The sequence below is a fragment of the Panthera tigris genome, chromosome A2, assembly GCF_018350195.1.
Source record: "Panthera tigris isolate Pti1 chromosome A2, P.tigris_Pti1_mat1.1, whole genome shotgun sequence".
NCBI lineage: Eukaryota > Metazoa > Chordata > Mammalia > Carnivora > Felidae > Panthera > Panthera tigris.
In genome coordinates, this window is record NC_056661.1 from 161,271,392 (window position 1) to 161,290,315 (window position 18,924).

Below are 18,924 nucleotides of genomic sequence, written 5' to 3' on the forward strand. Positions count from 1 at the left end.
AAGTAGATGAAAGGTTCTGTCTTGCTAAAATAATAGAGAAACTTCAAAGTTAGATGGGTGACTCTCAGTTACTCACAAGGATTGCAGACATCCCAAATCCAAATTATTAGAATTTTTATTTGTCCTTTGTTTTGTCTGTGAACATGACTGAGAGTATTTACCATATCAGTGACTTTTCGGGAGACGGATTAGAGATTAAGTCTGGAAAACTTAAGATTCTAAATACCCGCTCATTGTAAGATTCATCATAAGTATTCAGAATGCAGTAAAAACACGGAAGAAAAAATCCTCTCATGAGAAAACATGTGTCAAATGACAAAGTGAGACCAAAGTACTCTGTGCCTTCATGCACTTCTTATGTTCAAAACTACTTCCTTGTAAGTGACTCTAGTATGTCTAGAGAGCAAAGTATTCGTGCCCTGTCCTTTTTCATTTCAGAACCGTTTAAAAGATATTTTCCACCAGAGATATGCAGAAGCATTCTTAATACAATTAACTTGTGTTCAGGCCATTTGAATGTGCAGCTTATGTAAGCTGATTTCTTTTCTCCCAACCTTAGATTCCATTTCGGAAGGTAAGAGATAACCAGAAAAAAAACGAGTAAATCAAATAAATCATTATCTCTTCATTTGACAATCGAAATATTGCTCACTCACTTCTCTTACTATATTTTATATTCCAGTTTTCTCTGAATGTGGTTCTATTTCAGTGCTGAAGGCTGTGGAATTTCCAGGGTTTAATGTGTGCATGATCCCTGTTGTTGAAATATGTGATCGTCATGACTCATGATGGGGAATTTACACTAGGATTTATAGAGGAAGAACTGAGGAAAGATTTAGGGTATGAAGTCTACTGTGAAGGATGTGTAGGATGTGTCCATGTGGGTGATGGGTACAATGGTCATGCTTATATTTAGAAACAGGAAAGTTCAGGGTGACAGGTAAGATTTTCAGGGGAAGGATCGATTCAGGGGCAACAGCGTTGAGTTAGGTTTGTGACAAGTTCAATATCAAATGTCAAAGTTAGGGTCCAATGGAAATGACCTGTATTAACTTGAAATCTGGGTCAGAAGGCTATATGAAAGGTTCGGGGTAACATAAATATCTCCCTTAATATCAGTTGAATCTTCACTAATTGCCAATAGCCCGCAGTCCAAAACTATATGCTAGAAGATCCATATAGGATGTCCAAAGGAAGAAGCAAGAACCAGTTTTGTGAGGTTTATTCCTTCAACTAATTTGATAGATATTTGAAGGAGTCAAGAGGAAAGGACCTTTTCTGTTAGGTTTTAGCATTTAAGTAATCTCTACACCCAACATGGGGCTCCAACTCATGACTATGAGATCAAGGGTCGCATGTTCTTCCAAATGATCCAGCCAGGCATCCCAAGAGGAAAGGACTTTTTAAACGAGAACATTTAATTTATAGGGACAATGACAAATTAGTATTGGTCAATTCTTGGAGTTCATCTGTGGCAGAATCGTCTCCCCAGGGCAGAAGGTGGCCCAGGTGTAACCGTGTGACTATGTAAGGGAGGCCCCACAGGGAGTCGTCTCTGCGTGCCATGTCCAGAGAGATGGAGGTTCTCTCTCTCCTGAAACCTAGTGAGGCGGCCTCTGGAGTTTGATACTGCCAGACGGGTGTGGGCGGTGTACATTAAGAGACTTGTTGTGTGTCCTTCGGAGTTTGGCTCTGCTGCCTGGTGGTCATGGGATACATGAAGGCTGTTGCTTTGCTCTGTGGAGGGAGCAGCGTACACATGGTGGTGGAGGTCTTGGACGCAGTCAGAACTTTCACTAACAGGGGGGCAAAAGTATGTGTTCTTCATATATAAAATGGGGCCACATGGGAGGGAGGCACCCAAAGCCAGTTTGAAGGGGACTTGCCCAGGGGCCCAGCAGGGATCCCAGCAGCTTGTATGTGCATCAGAGTTCTGGAAGTCCGGCACTAGGAACAGACGTTGAAGCAAGCGATGGGAGAGGAGAGAGTGGCCTTCTGTTGGGCTTATGATTTCAGATTCCCAGAGGAGACGCTGAAAGGCTATTAACAGTGTTCCATGGGGAAAAGAGCCACTAAGAATGCTGCCACTGTCCCCCCACCAGGGCCAGACTACACTTGACTCATCTTCAGTGTTTCTGCCTCTTCTCCTCCAGCCCATGAAGAATCAGAGCCAAGGCAAGGACAGGAGGAGAATGGCAGCATGGGGAGAGCTCTAAGCAGCCCTGTCTACACTGCAGGTTCTTCTCTGGGAGCAGGCACATGCCAGGGATGCCAGGGACAGTAGAAGATTTACCCTTCAGTAATATTTTTTAAAAGTTTTTGTAAATATATATATATGTATATACATATATATATAGCTAACTTGACAATTTATTGTCAATAAATTGTCAAGTTAGCTAACATACAGTGTATACAGTGTCCTCTTGGTTTTGGGGGCAGATTCCTATGATTTGTCACTTACATACAGCATCCAGTCCTCATCCCAACAAGTGCCCTCCTCAAACCCATCACGCATTTTCCCCAACCCCCCACCCCCCCATCAACCCTCAGTTCGTTCTCTGTATTTAAGAGTCTCTTATGGTTTGCCTCCCTCTCTGGTTGAAATTATTTCTTCCCTTCCCTTCCCCCATGGTCTTTTGTTAAGTTTCCTAAGCTCCACATATGAGAGAAAACATATGGCATCTTTCTTTCTCTGACTGACTTATTTCACTTAGCATAATACCCTCCAGTTCCATCCATGTTGTTGCAAAAGGCAGGATTTCATTCTTTCTCATTGCCAAGTAGTATTCCATTGTATATATAAATCACATCTTTACCCATTCTTCTGTTGATGGACATTTGGGCTCTTTCCATAATTTGGCTATTGTTGAAAGTGCTACTATAAATATTGGGGTACATGTTCCCCTGTGAATCAGCCCTCCTGTATCCTTTGGATAAATTCTTAGTAGTTCTATTGCTGGGTTGTAGGGATGTTCCATTTTAATTTTTGGGGAACCTCCATAATGTTTTCCAGAGCAGCTGCACCAGTTTGCATTCCCACCAACAGTCAAGAGAGTTACCGTTTCTCCACATCCTCGCCAACATCTTTTGTTTCCTGAGTTGTTAATTTTAGCCACTCTGGCCGGTGTAAGGTGGCATCTCCATGTGGTTTTGATTTGTATTTCCCTGATGATGAGTGTCGTTGAACATCTTTTCATGTGTCTGTTGGCCATTTGGATGTCTTTTTTGGAAAAGTGTCTATTCATGTTGTCTGCCCATTTCTTCACTGGGTTATTTGTTTTTTGGGTGTTGAGGTTGGTAAGTTCTTTATAGATTTTGGATACTAACCCTTTATTTGATATGTCACTTTTAAATATCTTCTCCCATTGCATTGGTTGCCTTTTTGTTTTGTTGATTGTTTCCTTTGCAGTGCAGAAGGTTTTTATCTTGATGAGGTCCCAAGAGTTCATTTTTTCTTTTATTTCCCTTGCCTTTGGAGACGGGTCGAGCAAGAAATTGCTGGGGCTCAGGTCAAAGAGGTTATGGCCTGTTTTCTCCTCTAGGGTTTTAATGGTTTTCTCTCTAAGATGTAGGTCTTTCATCAATTTGAGTTTAATTTTGTGTATGGTGTAAGAAAGTAGTCTGTTGCTTCATTATTGGTATATAGGAAGGCAACTGATTTCTGTACATTGGTTTTGTATCCTGTGACTATGCTGAATTCATGTATCAGTTCTAGCAGATTTTTGGTGGAGTCTTTCAGGTTTTCCATGTAAAGTATCATGTCATCTGCGGAAAGTGAAAGTTTGACTTCTTGGCCAATTTGGATGCCTTTTATTTCATTTTGTTTTCTGCTTGCTGAGGCTAAGACTTCCGACATGATGTTAAACAACAGCCATGAGAGTGGACATCCTTGCCATGTTCCTGATGTTGGGGGAAAGCTCTTACTTTGTTTCCACGAGGATGGTATTAGCTGTGGGCTTTTAATATATGGCTCTTATGAAGTTAAGGTAGGCTCCTTCTATCCCAACTTTCTTGAGGGCTTTTATTAAGAAAGGATGCTATATTTTGTCAAATGCTTTTTCTGCATCTATTGACAGGATCATATGGTTCTTATCCTTTCTTCTATCACATTAATTGATTTGAGAATATTGAACCAGCCATGCAGCCCAGAAATGAATCGCACTTAAACGTGGTGAATAATTCTTTCGAGATGCTGTGGAATTTGATCTGCTAATATTTTGTTGGGAATTTTTGCATTTATGTTAATCAGGGATATTGGTCTGTAATTCTCTTTTTTAGTGGGGTCTCGGTCTAGTTTGGGAATCAAGGTAATGGTGGCTTCACAGAATGAGTCCGGAAGCTTTCTTCCATGTCTATTTTTTGGAACAGCTTGAGAAGGATAAGTATTAACTCTGTTTTAAATGTCTGGTAGAATTCCCCTAGGAAGCCATGTGGCCCAGGACTCTTATCTGTTGTTAGATTTTTGATAACTGATTCAATTTCTTCACTGGTTATGGGTGTGTTCAAATTTTCTTTCTTCCTGTTTGAGTTTTGGTAGCATGTGGGTGTCTAGAAATTTGTCCATTTCCTCCAGGTTGTCCAGTTTGTTGGCATGTAATTTTTCATAGTATTCCCTGAAAATTGTATTTCTGTGATGTTGGTTGTGATCTGTCCACTTTTATTTGTGATTTTTATCTATTTGGGTCCTCTCTCTTTTCTTTTTGAGAAGCCCTACTAGGGGTTTATCAATCTTGTTTGTTTTTTCCAGAAAAGAAAAAACTAGCTATTAGATTCATTGATCTGTTCTACTGTATTTTTTTTGGCGGGGGGGGGGTTCTATATTTTTTATTTCTGCTCTAATCTTTATTATTTCTCTTCTTCTGCTGTTCTGCTGGGTTTGGGGTTTCTTTGCTGTTCTGCTTCTACTTCCTTTAGGTGTGCTATTAGATTTTGTATTTGGGATTTTTCTTATTTCTTGAGATAGGCCTAGATTGCAATGTATTTTCCTCCTAGAACTGCCTTTGATGCATCCCAAAGGATTCAGACTGTCATGTTTTCATTTTCACTTGCTTCCATATACGTTTTAATTTCTTCTTTAATTGCCTGGTTGACCCATTCATTCATTAGTAGGATGTTCTTTAACCTCCATGCATTTGGAGGCTTTCCAAATTTTTTCTTGTGGTTGACTTCAAGTTTCATAACATTGTTGTCTGAAAATATGCACGGAATTATCTCGGTTCCTTTATTTTTGTTGAAGGCTGTTTTGTGACCTAGGATGTGATCTATTTTGGAGAATGTTCCATGTGCACTCGAAAAGAATTCTGCTGCTTTTGGATGAAAAGTTCTGGATATATCTGTCAAGTCCATCTGGTCCACTGTATCATAAAAAGCCATTATTTCTTCATTGATTTTTTTTGCCCAGACGATCTGTCCATTGTTGTAAGTGGAGAATTAAAGTTTCCTCCAATTACAGTATTTCTATCGATAAGATCACTTATGTTTGTGATGAACTGATTTATGTATTTGGGTGCAATCAAGTTGGGAGCATAAACATTTACAATTGTTAGCTCTTCTTGATGTATAGACTCTGTAATTATGATATATTGCCCTTCTTCAGGTCTTGTTACAGCATTTAGATTAAAATCTAGTTCGTGTGACAGAAGTATGGCTACCCCAGCTTTCTTTTGACTTCCAGTAGTATGATAGATGGTTCTCCATCCCTTCACTTTCAATCTGAATGTGTCCTCAGGTCTAAAATGGACCTCTTGTAGACAGCATATAGATGGATCTTGTTTTTTTTTTTTTTTTATCCATTCTGATATGTTATGTGTTTGATTGGGGCATTTAGTCCATTTACCTTTAGAGTGATTATTGAAAGATATGGATTTAGTGTCATTGTGTTACCTGTAGGTTTCATGCTTGTGGTGATGTCTCTGGTCCTTTGTAGTCTTTTCAGCATTCCACTCACAGAGTCCCCCTAAGGATCTCTTGCAGAACTTGTTTAGTGTTCATGAATTCCTTCAGGTTTTGTTTGTCTGAGAAAGCCTTTATCTTTCCTTCTATCCTGAATGAGAGCTTTGCTGGATAAAGGATTCTTGGCTGCATATTTTTCCTATTCAGCACATTGAATATTTCCTGCCACTCCCTTCTTGCCTGCCAAGTTTCAGTGGATAAGTCTGCTACTACCCTTATGTGTCTACTCTTGTAGGTTAAGGCCTGTTTGTCCCTGGATGCTATCAGAATTTTCTCCTTATGTTTGTATTTTGCCAGTTTCACTATGATATTCTGTGGAGAAGATCTATTCTTGTTAAATCTGAAAGGAGTTCTCTTTGTCTCCTGGATTTGGATGTCCATTTCCTTCCCCAGATAAGGGAAGTTCACAGCAATAATTTGTTCAAGTAAACCTTCTTCCCTTTTTCTCTCTCTTTTCTTCTTCTTCTTCTGGAACTCTTATGATATGGATATTATTACGTTTCATTGAATCTCCTCGTTCTCTATTTCTCCCCTCAGGGTCTAGTATGTTCTTATCTCTCTTTTTCCTGGCTTCATCATTTTCCATAATTTTGTCTTCTATTTCACTTAATCTACCCTTTCCCTCATTCATCCTAGCTGTCACTGCATCTAGTTTATTTTGCACCTCATTTACAGCATTTCTTAATTCGTTGTGACTATTTCTTAGTTCCTTGATCTCTGTGGCAGTAGATTCTCTTCTGTCTTCTATGCTTCTTTCAAGCCCAGTAATATGACCATTATTCTAAATTCTTGCTCAGTTATGTTGCTTATATCTGTTTTGAGCAATTCTCTAGCTGTCATTTCCTCCTGGAATTTCTTTTGAGGAGAATTCTTCCTTTTCATCATTTTGCCTAGTTTTCTGTCCCTTATGTGTTTTAATAGCTTCTTATGGGTCTTGCTCCTGTGAGGACGATTATATTAAAACAGGGGGTCATAATGTTGTCCAGGGCCTGGCCCTTCAAGAGGTATTTCTGGAGTGTGTTTTGTGCTCTTTGCTGTTGAGACTCTGATTACTTTATCTCCGTATTCCTAGTGGTGGTTTGGACCTTCCACCAGGAGTGCTTTGATTTGTTTGTTGAAGTATCCCTGGAAAAAAATTTTTTAATGGGGGTGGTGGTGGTGGAAGAGCCTTATCCCAAACAAAGAGAGAAATGACAGGGGAAGGGAAAAGGAAAAGAAAAAAAAAAACTGACCAGAGATCAGAGAAACTTTATGGCTTAGTCTATAGAGAGAGAGAGAGAGAGAGAGAGAGAGGAAAATAAAGGAGATACAGAAGAGGCATAAAGAGAATAGATTAAAAATGTCTGCTTAAACAAACCAACTACCAGAATAACTAGCGTAGAGAAGGGAAGAAATAAGAGGAAGAAGAAGAAGAAGAAAGATGAAAGAAGAAGAAGAAGAAGAAGAAGCAGAAATATATATGTATATATATACATAAAATAAAAATTGACCAAGAATCAAATCAGAGAATGCAAAACTACTGGACCAATATCTGATGGTGCCTTGTAACCAGTGCCTGTGCTGGTCTGGAGGAGGGACTGTCTGGTTCAGTCAGTGTTGAGTCTTGCTCTGTTAGACACACAGTTACCAGGTGCAGAGGGGCATGCTTTGGTGTGAGCAGGTCCTCCTCCACTGTGGATCCATTGTCCGTTCCCTGAAGCCCCACCTTGTTGGTGATGGGGAGTAAAATGGTGACACCCCAGTCTCTCCTCCCCAGACAGGCATCCTAGACCACTCTGTTCAGGTCGTCCTCACAGTGCCAAAGGAGCACGAGTGGGCAGTCTGAAATCATGCATCTATGGCCCATCACATTGTCCCCATGCGCCCCTGGAGATGTTTCTGTCACTCTGTAGCCTGGATTCCTGGAATTTCAAGCCTTCTCGCCTCAATACTTCTGTGTTTGAGGGACGAGGGAACTTCAGATTCCCTTACTTCTCTGCCATGTTAACTCCTTCTGAAAATTTTTTCAAGTGTTTATTTATTTGCGTGAGAGAGAGAGCATGAGCAGAGTCGGGGCAGAGATAGAGGGAGACACAGAATCTGAAGCAGTCTCCAGGCTCCAAACCGTCAGCACACCGCCCAACGTGGGGCTCAAACCCATGGACCTCGAGATCATGACTTGAGCTGAAGTCAGACGCTCAGCTGACTGAGTCACCCAGGCGCCCCACCCCTCAGTGAAATTGAGAGTGTGATTATTACACTAGATGATTTGAGTACATGAATGTGACCAATAGTGATTGGAAAGGTTTTTTGTTTAAGGCAGAACCTGTGTAAGGTTTCCTTCAGGTGGCACGGATGGAGCCATTTTAAAGGGCCGATGGGAGGAAAGAATAAGTGTCTTCTCTCCCTGTCCTTGTGACATCCTTCTTATTTAATCACATAGTTGCACACAGGAGGACCTTGATGGAGAGGAGATTCCAGTAGAGAAGAACCCCAAGATCTTGCTGATCCTAATTCCTGTAACTGAGGTGTGTGTTTCCTATGAGTGTAGCACTGGGAATCCAGGTGACAGGCACTTTGCTCGTGCAGAGAACTGACAGGAAGTTCCCACATCCCACCATGGAGGGACATTTATGTGAAATCATAGAGAATCTGGAGATTCAGAGAGGTGGAGAAGGGCTTCCAATATCTCAGGTGGGTCAGGGTCCCTCTGGGCCCTGGGCCTTACTTATTCAAGGTCAATCAGACCCAAGACTTGGCCAGCTAAAAATCTGTGCCAAGGAGTGTCCACATCCTTGTGTCCGAGGAGAGGACAGGCGGTCAAGAGCACAGCAGCGAATGCACATGATCTTTACATCTGTGTGGGTGACTTTGCCAGCAAGCTTGTGGTGTGGCTGGGGCTAAATTTCTGAGTACACTTAGAGACCACAACTTGGCCTTTTGAGAGTGAATTTCATTTTTGAAAGTCTCAATCTGGTAAATAGGGTGAGTGACCAAAGCATGCTAGTGTTTGGAAGCAAAAAGAAGCTACACATTAGAGACTTGTCTTCCATTGTCGCCTTTAACTCTGAAGATGACTCTGCTGAGGGAGTTTCAGAGACGTTGCGAGTGATGAGCCCTGAAGATGCATGTTCCAGAGGCAGCGATCATTTGCCAAAGTGCTGTGCACATAGTCCATGAACAACAACCCAGAGTGCATTTGTAATCATTTGTGAATGTGGATGTAAGGTTGCATAATTTCTGGTATGTTTTTAAAACAGTGGTCTATCTATGTTTCTTTTATTTTATTTATTTACTTTTAGCCTCGTCTATGTTTATGGACAAAAATACAAAATGGTATATCTGAGGCAATTGTTTTGAAGTACTTTCTTCCTGTTAAGAAGTATCCTGATTATCTGAAATTCTTCCTAAGTTGGACTGCATTCTCTGGGGTTTGGGGTCAACAATTACCATGTTGCAGAAGGTGGCATTGATGGTAAGAAAACCTTCTTCTTAAGGACTCAAATGTTCACATGAGGAACAGTTTGCTGTGCATATTGTGCAGAGCACATAAATGGTGCCTAAGGGACAGGGGCAGGTGAGCGGTGCATGAAGAACTTTTTTGGCTGACGGGTACATTCGCTATCTTGCTTGTTATGATGGTTTCACTGGTGTATACATACTTTAATTATGTTGAAAATGTTTGTATTTTCTATTTTAAATTGGACTGTCTTTGTATTAATGAATTTTCAGAGTTCTTGACACATTCTATTCTTTGCCAGATGTGTATCAAGTATATACACAAGTTCTTTCTTTATCTGATATGTGACTCGCAAACATTTTCTCCCAGTTTGGTGATTGCTCTCTCTGCCCCTTCCTGCTAATGCTCTCTATCTGTCCCTCTCTCTCTCTCAAAATAAATGATTAACTTTGAAAAATCATGTAAATCTACTACAACTGATCACGCTAATTGCATCCAATTGTACCAAAATGCTGCAGGCTTCCACTGCAGGGCTGGGTAGGGGGCATGGACCTGCACCTCATCCTTGTGTGCTGTGAGGTGCTCACAACGCTATGTCACCGGAAGACAAAAACAGAAGGAGATGCAGCAGGAAATGTTTGTGGTGAAGACAAGAAAGAAGTGTGGCTGTGCACCGGTAAATTGACAACAACTGTGCTTGTTCTTGTGAGAAGGTTCTGGGAACTGGGCCAACAAACCAACAACCAGAATAACCAACCTAGAGAAGGGAAGAAATAAGAGGAAGAAGAAGAAGAAGAAGAACGATGAAAGATGAAAGAAGAAGAGAAGAAGAAGAAGAAGAAGAAGAAGAAGAAGAAATATATATGTGTGTGTATATATATATATATATATATATATATACATAAAATAAAAATCGACCAAGAATCAAATCAGAGAATGCAAAACTACTGGACCAATACCTGATGGTGCCTTGTAACCAGTGCCTGTGCTGGTCTGGAGGAGGGACTGTCTGGTTCAGTCAGTGTTGAGTCTTGCTCTGTTAGACACACAGTTACCAGGTGCAGAGGGGCATGCTTTGGTGTGAGCAGGTCCACCTCCACTGTGGATCCATTGTCCGTTCCCTGAAGCCCCACCTTGTTGGTGATGGGGAGTAAAATGGTGGCACCCCAGTCTCTCCTCCCCAGACCAGGCATCCTAGACCACTCTGTTCAGGTCGTCCTCACAGTGCCAAAGGAGCACGAGTGGGCAGTCTGTTCTGCTTCAGGATCCTGGGTCTCCCAGGCAGTCGGCTGGGATTCAAACCCCAATGTCTTAAAGGATCCTGCTCCACGTGCCCCAGTTCTGGCGTACTGTCACTCCAGGGTATGGTCACAAAGGGCCTCTGGGTGGCGGGGGGTCCTGCAGTGTCCTTTGTCCTTGGAATGGCTATTTGCCTTCTTCCCACAGCACTCAGGGAGGGGATTGCTCTCTCCAACTGTGCCTGGGAGCGGGCTACAGAGCTCGGGCCGGCTCCCTCCTCCCCAGGTACACAAAGAGGCCGGAGAAAGCCCTGCAGTTAAAAATTGGTTCTTTCTCCACTTTTTTCTGTTCCCCAACCCAAGTTTTTTCTCTTGTCCAAATACAACCTTCCACTTCTGCAACGTCTCTTTCGCTTTCTTTTGTCTTTCTGCAGAAGGGGATCCCTCCCCTCCGTTCCTACGCTGCCTTTTTTATCTCTCCCAGTTTGAAATCATGCATCTGTGGCCCATCACATTGTCCCCATGGGCCCCTGAAGATGTTTCTGTCACTCTGTAGCCTGGATTCCTGGAATTTCAAGCCTTCTTGCCTCAATACTTCTGTGTTTGAGGGACGAGGGAACTTCAGATTCCCTTACTTCTCTGCCATGTTAACTCCTTCTGAAATTTTTTCAAGTGTTTATTTATTTGCGTGAGAGAGAGAGCATGAGCAGAGTCGGGGCAGAGAGAGAGGGAGACACAGAATCTGAAGCAGTCTCCAGGCTCCAAACTGTCAGCATACAGCCCAACGTGGGGCTCAAACCCATGGACCTCGAGATCATGACCTGAGCTGAAGTCATATGCTCAGCTGAGTGAGTCACCCAGGCGCCCCACCCCTCAGTGAAATTGAGAGTGTGATTATTACACTAGATGATTTGAGTACATGAATGTGACCAATAGTGATTGGAGAGGTTTTTTGCTTAAGGCAGAACCTGTGTAAGTTTTCCTTCAGGTGGCACGGATGGAGCCATTTTGAAGGGCCGATGGGAGGAAAGAATAAGTGTCTTCTCTCCCTGTCCTTGTGACATCCCTCTTATTTAATCACATAGTTGCACACAGGAGGACTTTGATGGAGAGGAGATTCCAGTAGAGAAGAACCCCAAGATCTTGCCGATCCTAATTCCTGTAACTGAGGTGTGTGTTTCCTATGAGTGTAGCACTGGGAATCCAGGTGACAGGCACTTTGCTCATGCAGAGAACTGACAGGAAGTTCCCACATCCCACCAGGGAGGGACATTTATGTGTAAATCACAGAGAATCTAGAGATTCAGAGAGGTGGAGTAGGGCCTCCAATATCTCAGGTGGGTCAGGGTCCCTCTGGGCCCTGGGCCTTACTTATTCAAGGTCAATCAGACCCAAGACTTGACCAGCTAAAAATCTGTGCCAAGGAGTGTCCACATCCTTGTGTCCGAGGAGAGGACAGGTGGTCAAGAGCACAGCAGCGAATGGACATGATCTTTACATCTGTGTGGGTGATTTTGCTGGCAAGCTTGTGGCGTGGCTGGGGCTAAATTTCTGAGTACACTTAGAGACCACAACTTGGCCTTTTGAGAATGAATTTCATTTTTGAAAGACTGAATCTGTCTTTCAAGATTGGGGTTGAGTGACCAAAGCATGCTAGTGTTTGGAAGCAAAAAGAATCTACACTTTAGAGACTTGTCTTCCATTGTCGCCTTTAACTCTGAAGAGGACTCTGCTGAGGGAGGTTTAGAGACGTTGCGAGTGATGAGCCCTGAAGATGCATGTTCCAGAGGCAGCGATCATTTGCCAAAGTGCTGTGCACATAGTCCATGAACAACAACCCAGAGTGCATTTGTAATCATTTGTGAATGTGGATGTAAGGTTGCATAATTTCTGGTATGTTTTTAAAACAGTGGTCTATCTATGTTTATTTTATTTTATTTATTTATTTTCGGCCTCGTCTATGTTTATGAACAAAAATACAAAATGGAATATCTGAGGCAATTGTTCTGAAGTTCTTTCTTCCTGTTAAGAAGTATCTTGATTATCTGAAATTCTTCCTAAGGTGGACTGCATTCTCTGGGGTTTGGGATCAACAATTACCATGTTGCAGAAGGTGGCATTGATGGTAAGAAAACCTTCTTCTTAAGGACCTGAAGCTCTGAATCTAGGTCGGGCCACTCAAATGTTCACATGAGGAACAGTTTGCTGTGCATATTGTGCAGAGCACATAAATGGTGCCTAAGGGACAGGGGCAGGTGAGCGGTGCATGAAGAACTTTTGTGGCTGACGGGTACATTCGCTATCTTGCTTGTTATGATGGTTTCACTGGTGTATACATACTTTAATTATGTTGAAAATGTTTGTATTTTCTATTTTAAATTGGACTGTCTTTGTATTAATGAATTTTCAGAGTTCTTGACACATTCTATTCTTTGCCAGATGTGTATCAAGTATATACACAAGTTCTTTCTTTATCTGATATGTGACTCACAAAAATTTTCTCCCAGTTTGTAGATTGCTCTCTCTGCCTCTTCCTGCTCACGGTATCTCTCCCTCTTTCTCTCTCTCAAAATAAATGATTAACTTTGAAAAATCATGTAAATCTACCACAACTGATTATCCTCATTGCATCCAATTGTACCAAAATGCTGCAGGCTTCCACTGCAGTGCTGGGTAGGGGGCATGGACCTTGCACCTCAGCCTTGTGTGCTGTGAGGTGCTCACAACCCTTTGTCACCGGAAGACAAAAACAGAAGGAGATGGAGCAGGAAATGATTGTGGTGAAGACAAGAAAGAAGTGTGGCTGTGCACCGGTAAACTGACAACAACCGTGCTTGTTCTTGTGAGAAAGTTCTGGGATCTGGGCCAATGTTGTTTGTAGACTACAGACTTTCTGGGAACTGAGCTGTGAGGTGCATAGGAATCATCCTTTCTTCTCTTTACTATGTCATTTCTAATAAAGTGTTACAGATATTTTTAAATTCATGAGAGGGAGGACATGGGTTGAAAAAAAGTGTCAAATTATAAAACAGAGACAAGAAATGCATAAAGAAGCAGACATTGTCAAAAGGCAAACTGCAAAACCTTTGAGGCTTTGAGCTCCAAAAGATGCAGAAATAGACTCCATCTGTGGATGAGAAAAGATACAAATTCATATCGTAACGGGGCACGGACACAGGTAGGATGACAGCTTGTAGCCAGTTTTAGATGATTGTAAATCATGTTGGGGCGCCCGGTGGCTCAGTGCGTTAGATGTCTTGATTTTAAATTTAAACTCTTGATTTTGGCCCAGGTGATGATCTGATGGGTTGTGAGTTCAAGCCCTGTGTTGGGCTCTGCACCCTACAACCTGGAGACTGTTTGAGATTCTTTCTCTCCCTCTCTCTGCCCCTTCCTGCTCATGCTCTCTTTCTCTCTCTCTGAAGATAAATGAATAAACTTAAAAAAAATCATGTAAATCTACCATGACGGATTATCCTAAATGCATCCAATTGTACTAAAGTGCTGCAATTTTTCAGCTTTATTGAATTTTAATTTACATAAAATAAAATTCATCTCCTTTCAGTAGATTTAATCATCAATTGAAAAATATATCCAATAAGTCTTGATATTTCCCACTAGCCTATATATGTGTATGTTGTCATAACATATATTCATTTTATTTTATCTTTTATCTTTTGATCCCTTCCCAGGTTTCACCAATCCCCTCAACCTGGGAACCATCAACCTGTTCTCTGTAACTATGAGCTTGTCTTGTTTTTTTCTTTTTTACATTCCATATATAAGGGAGATGGTGGAGTACTTGTTTTTCTCTGTCTGACTTATTTCACTGAGCATAATTCCCTTGACATCCATCCATGCTGTTGCAAATGGCAAGATTTGGGTTTTTTTTAATGGATGACTAATATCCAATTGTGTATATATGCCATGATTTCTCGGTCCATTTATCCATCACTGGACACTTAGATTGTTTCCATATCCTGGCTATTGTAGATAATGCTGCAATAAATATGGGAATGCAGATAACTTTTCCAGTGAGTGTTTTTTCCTTGGGATAAATACCCAGAAGTGGCATTACTGAATCATATGATCATTTTTTTAAAAAAGTTTTTAATAAAATTCTTAATACTTATTTACTTTTGAGTCAGAGAGAGACAGAGCTAGAGCAGGGGTTTGGTAGAGAAAGAGAGAGACACAGAATCCCAAGCAGGCTCCAGGCTCTGAGATGTCAGCACAGAACCTGATTTGGTGCTTGAACTCATGAACTGTGAGATCCTGACCTGAGGTGAAGTTGGATGCTCAACTGACGGAGCCACGCAGGAGCCCCTCATTTTTTTTTTAGAGAGAGATAGAAAGGGAGAGGGACAGAGGGAGAGAGATTAAGAGAGAGAGGGAGAGAGAGAGAATCTTAAGCAGACTCCATGCTCAGCGTGTAGCCTATGTGGGATTCAATCCCACGACTCTGGGATCATGACCAGAGCGAATATCAAGAGTCCAACACTCAATCAATTGAGCCACCCGGGTGCTCTTTTTCTTTCATTTTTTTTAGTATCAAGGGATTTTATAATAACTTTGGAGAAATGTCAGTAATTTATGACTATAATTCTGTAATGTCTTATTTTAGAATATAAAAACTTCACTGGATTCTAAGCTAAGCTTTTAAACTTTAAAGTTAAATTATATTGTTCTCAATCATGTCTTAACCCCTGACAGGATGGTTGCACACAGGAAATAGAAAAAGACACTTGGTCTTTCCACACAGATCGCTTTTGTACCCTTTTGTACCCTTTTGTACCCTACAAGGATGAGTTGCTTGTGTAACCTGCCTAGCTGGCTTCTTAATGGGAGAAGAAAAGTTCCATTCTGAATATAAATGGGGGAGGGGAATCTCCTACTGAGATGCCCCAAAGACAGATTTTGTGTTACTTGCTGCATTGCTCTTATGAAGAATAGCTCAGAATTCTCTTTGTAAACTACAATATTTTGTTTACCCTTCTGTAGGCTACTTAGCTACAAAAAGTAATAGTAAGAAGCTCCAGGAAATCCTGGAAAGTACTTGGGCATTTCCCAAGTATTGCAACAGAACTTCAGGCTTTCTATAGACTTCAAATAGGCTTCTCCAAAAGGGTCTTCTATAGAGTTCCTGGGAGTGCATCAGTCACTTATGGGAGGGGACCATGGGGCAACAGAGGAGGGGTGTGTGTGAGGGGAAATGGGGGGCCCTATAGGGAAGCAGCTGGATTACCTCCTAATGCTGTGGATTTTGTTTCCTGATGTCCCAGGGCTTAGAAACCAAGATGGCAGAGATTCACAGTTGAGACTTATCTTAGTGGGTAAGATTGGAGCAGGGAAAAGTGCCATGGGCAACAGCACCCTTGGAGAGAAAGTGTTTCCTTCTAGCACTGCCACAACATCTGCCACCAAGACCTGTAAGAAAGGGAGCAGCAGGTGGCAGGTAAGAGAAATTTTGTCATGGATACACCAGGCATTTTTGACACCGAGGCACAGGATGCTGACACCTGAAAGAGTTTACTCGCTACATCTTCCTGACCTCCCCAGGACCTCACACCCTGCCCCTGATGGGACAGCTGGTCCCGTACATGCAGGAAGAGCACAAGGCCATGGAAAAGATCCAGTAAATATTTGGACTCAGAGCTAGGAGATACATGATTCTCTTTTTCACCCGGAAAGATGACTTGGATGGCATCAATTTCCATGATTACTTAGAGGAAGCACCCGAAGGCATCCGAGGGCTGGAGGGCTAGTTCCGTGATCACTACTGCGTGTACAAGAATGGTGCGACAGGAGCTGAGCAGGAGGCCCAGAGAAGCCAGCTGCTGGCCCTGGTCTAGCGCGTTGTGGCCTAGAATGAAGGACGATGCTACACTAAGAAGATGTACCAAAAGGCCAAAGAGGAGATTCAGAAACAAATCCAAGAGATGCAAGAATTTTATGGAGCACAGCTAGAGAGACAGAGAGTGCAGGTAAGAGAGGAGTTTGGAGAAAAAATCAGGAAGCTGGAGGATAAACTGGAGCGGCAGAAATGAAAGGAACAAATGGAGAGAATTGGCAGGGAAAGAGGCTTTCTATGCCCTAAAGCAGCAGAACGCCAGATATGAAGGTGAGACTCATTGCAGGAACCTTGAATTGATCATGGAAGCACTGCAGATAGTTTTTCCTGTTTTCTCTCACCTGTTTATGTAAGATTTACCTGAATGAAAAGATCTCCCTATTTCCTGCATATTTCCCGCTGGCCCTGCCCACTGTCTGCCACCCCCACCCCCACCCCAGCCCCCGCACCCCTGAACTCATTCGCCAACCTTGGAGCACTCTCGCTTCTGTCTCTCAGACTCTCAGGACTAAGGGGTATAATCAGATTCAGTGTTGGAGATTGGTAGATGTTTGATTGACTTAACAGGGGAGGGACGAATTCTCAATTTGTGGAACTCCAGAGTAGAAGGTATAAAGGTGGCCCCAAACTTTGTCTATTTATCCCGAGAAAAATCTGGTTTCTTTCTAGATTGGTGGATCTTCTCCCTCTGTTGCTTCTACTCACTTATTTTTCCTTTAGGACACAGTGATCACCTTCCCCCTATGATTTGTTAGAAAGATTTGTTCTTCGTGTTGGGTAATCTATCGGTGGAGATGTTTATAGAATTCTTTCCAGATGAATGGACATTTATGTAGTAAGAGTTTTACAGAAGCATTCAAATTGTTCCTTATCAGCTGCCTACTGAAGGACAAAGAGTTTTTTGGAAAATAGACCTCTAAGAACTCAACTAAGTGAAATGCCAGAAAGAGCAGTTGAAAGACGGAGATTCAACACAGAAGAGAACAACTGTTTGCTGTATTCAGATGTATGATAGCAACTCTTTGACTGACCTCAATGCAATATATTTGTGAATAACCAGTTCTCTTCTTTTCATGTGAAACTAACTGTTGCCACTTCACCTCCATCACCTCAGACCTTCATTACTTACACCGCCTCCCAGTTGAATTGTTTGCTTGTTATTAAAATAAAAATCTTCTCTTCTCTCATATTTCTATAAGATTGGAGTCCACTTTTTCTTGGAAAATAACTTTCCTATTTTTATTACTTAATTTAAAATTAGTTAATTATTTACTTTGAGAGCAAGAGAGAGAGAGAGAGCATGAACAGGGGAGAGGCAGAGAGAGAAAGAATCCCAAGCAGACTCCACACATCAGTGCAGAACCCGATGCAGGGCTCAAACCTATGAGCTGTGAGATCATGACCTGAGCCGAAACCAAGAGTCAGATGCTCAATGGACTGAGCCACTCAGGTGACCCCCTTTGTTATTTCTTCTAAGAACACTGAATTTTACTTTGGTAAAAGTTCAAGATGATTTTGGAGCTAGTTTTGGTTTACCCTCAGCACATCTCTCCTCCTTTTGCTTGGAAATTTCCAGCCACATTCTCAACCCCTCTGCCAGTCAAACACTACCTTTTCCTTGGATTGATTAATTATTCACTGATAGATGTTATGTGTAACCAAGGCTTCAGAGACCTTTCTGGTTTTCCTGGAACAAAAATTGTCTTTAATATATGTATAACAATAAGAGGTGTCTCTACCCCTTTTCTACTTTTCTCCTGGGTACTTCTCACATTATCCATTCTAAGGTTTCCCAAAGCACATTTCCATGTTCTATCAATAAGTCCCGGTGTAGACTGAACTTTTAATTAATCTCAAGCATTAGAGAAGCACAACACAAAGAAGCTCACAATCCTTTTAGAAATAGTCACTTAGGAGAAGGGGCCAAGATGGCAGAGTTTTGGAAGTTTTCTGCTTCTGTCATCCCTGAATTTCAGCTAGGTCAGCACCAAAGCATTTTTAACACCTAAAAAATGTATCTGAGGATTAACACAACAATCTTCATAACTTGAGCCACAGAACTTCACAGGTATGCAGCATGGAGAGGTGAACTGGTGGAGAGAGAAGGCTCAGATGTTAGGGAACTATTTTTGCTTGTGGAAAGAGGATTGAGACAGGGGGGAGAGTACAGGAAAAATTCTTCCTGGAAGCAGCTGGAGAGAAAGGGAAAGAGTGGAAACACACATAAGGGACTGAACAAGAAAGAGAGAAAGGAGAAAGAAGAAAGTTCAATGCCACTCTATAAACAGGGGAGCACAGAGTTGGAAGTTATACAGCTCAATGCCTGGTGGTGTTCTGGTGGGAAGGGCAAATCCCCAGGAATAGACAGCAAGGTCCAAGGGTGAGGGGTCTCTGGCCACATGGGGAGAGGTGGTTCCCCAGTTAAGAGGACATTTGGTAGAGGC

At 42.0% G+C, this 18,924-nt stretch overlaps 1 pseudogene; it reads left to right on the forward strand.

The window, feature by feature from the left end:
• The first annotated feature begins 15,879 nt into the window (after positions 1 to 15,879).
• LOC102966087 lies at positions 15,880 to 16,889 on the forward strand (annotated as a pseudogene).
• The last annotated feature ends 2,035 nt before the right edge of the window (positions 16,890 to 18,924 follow it).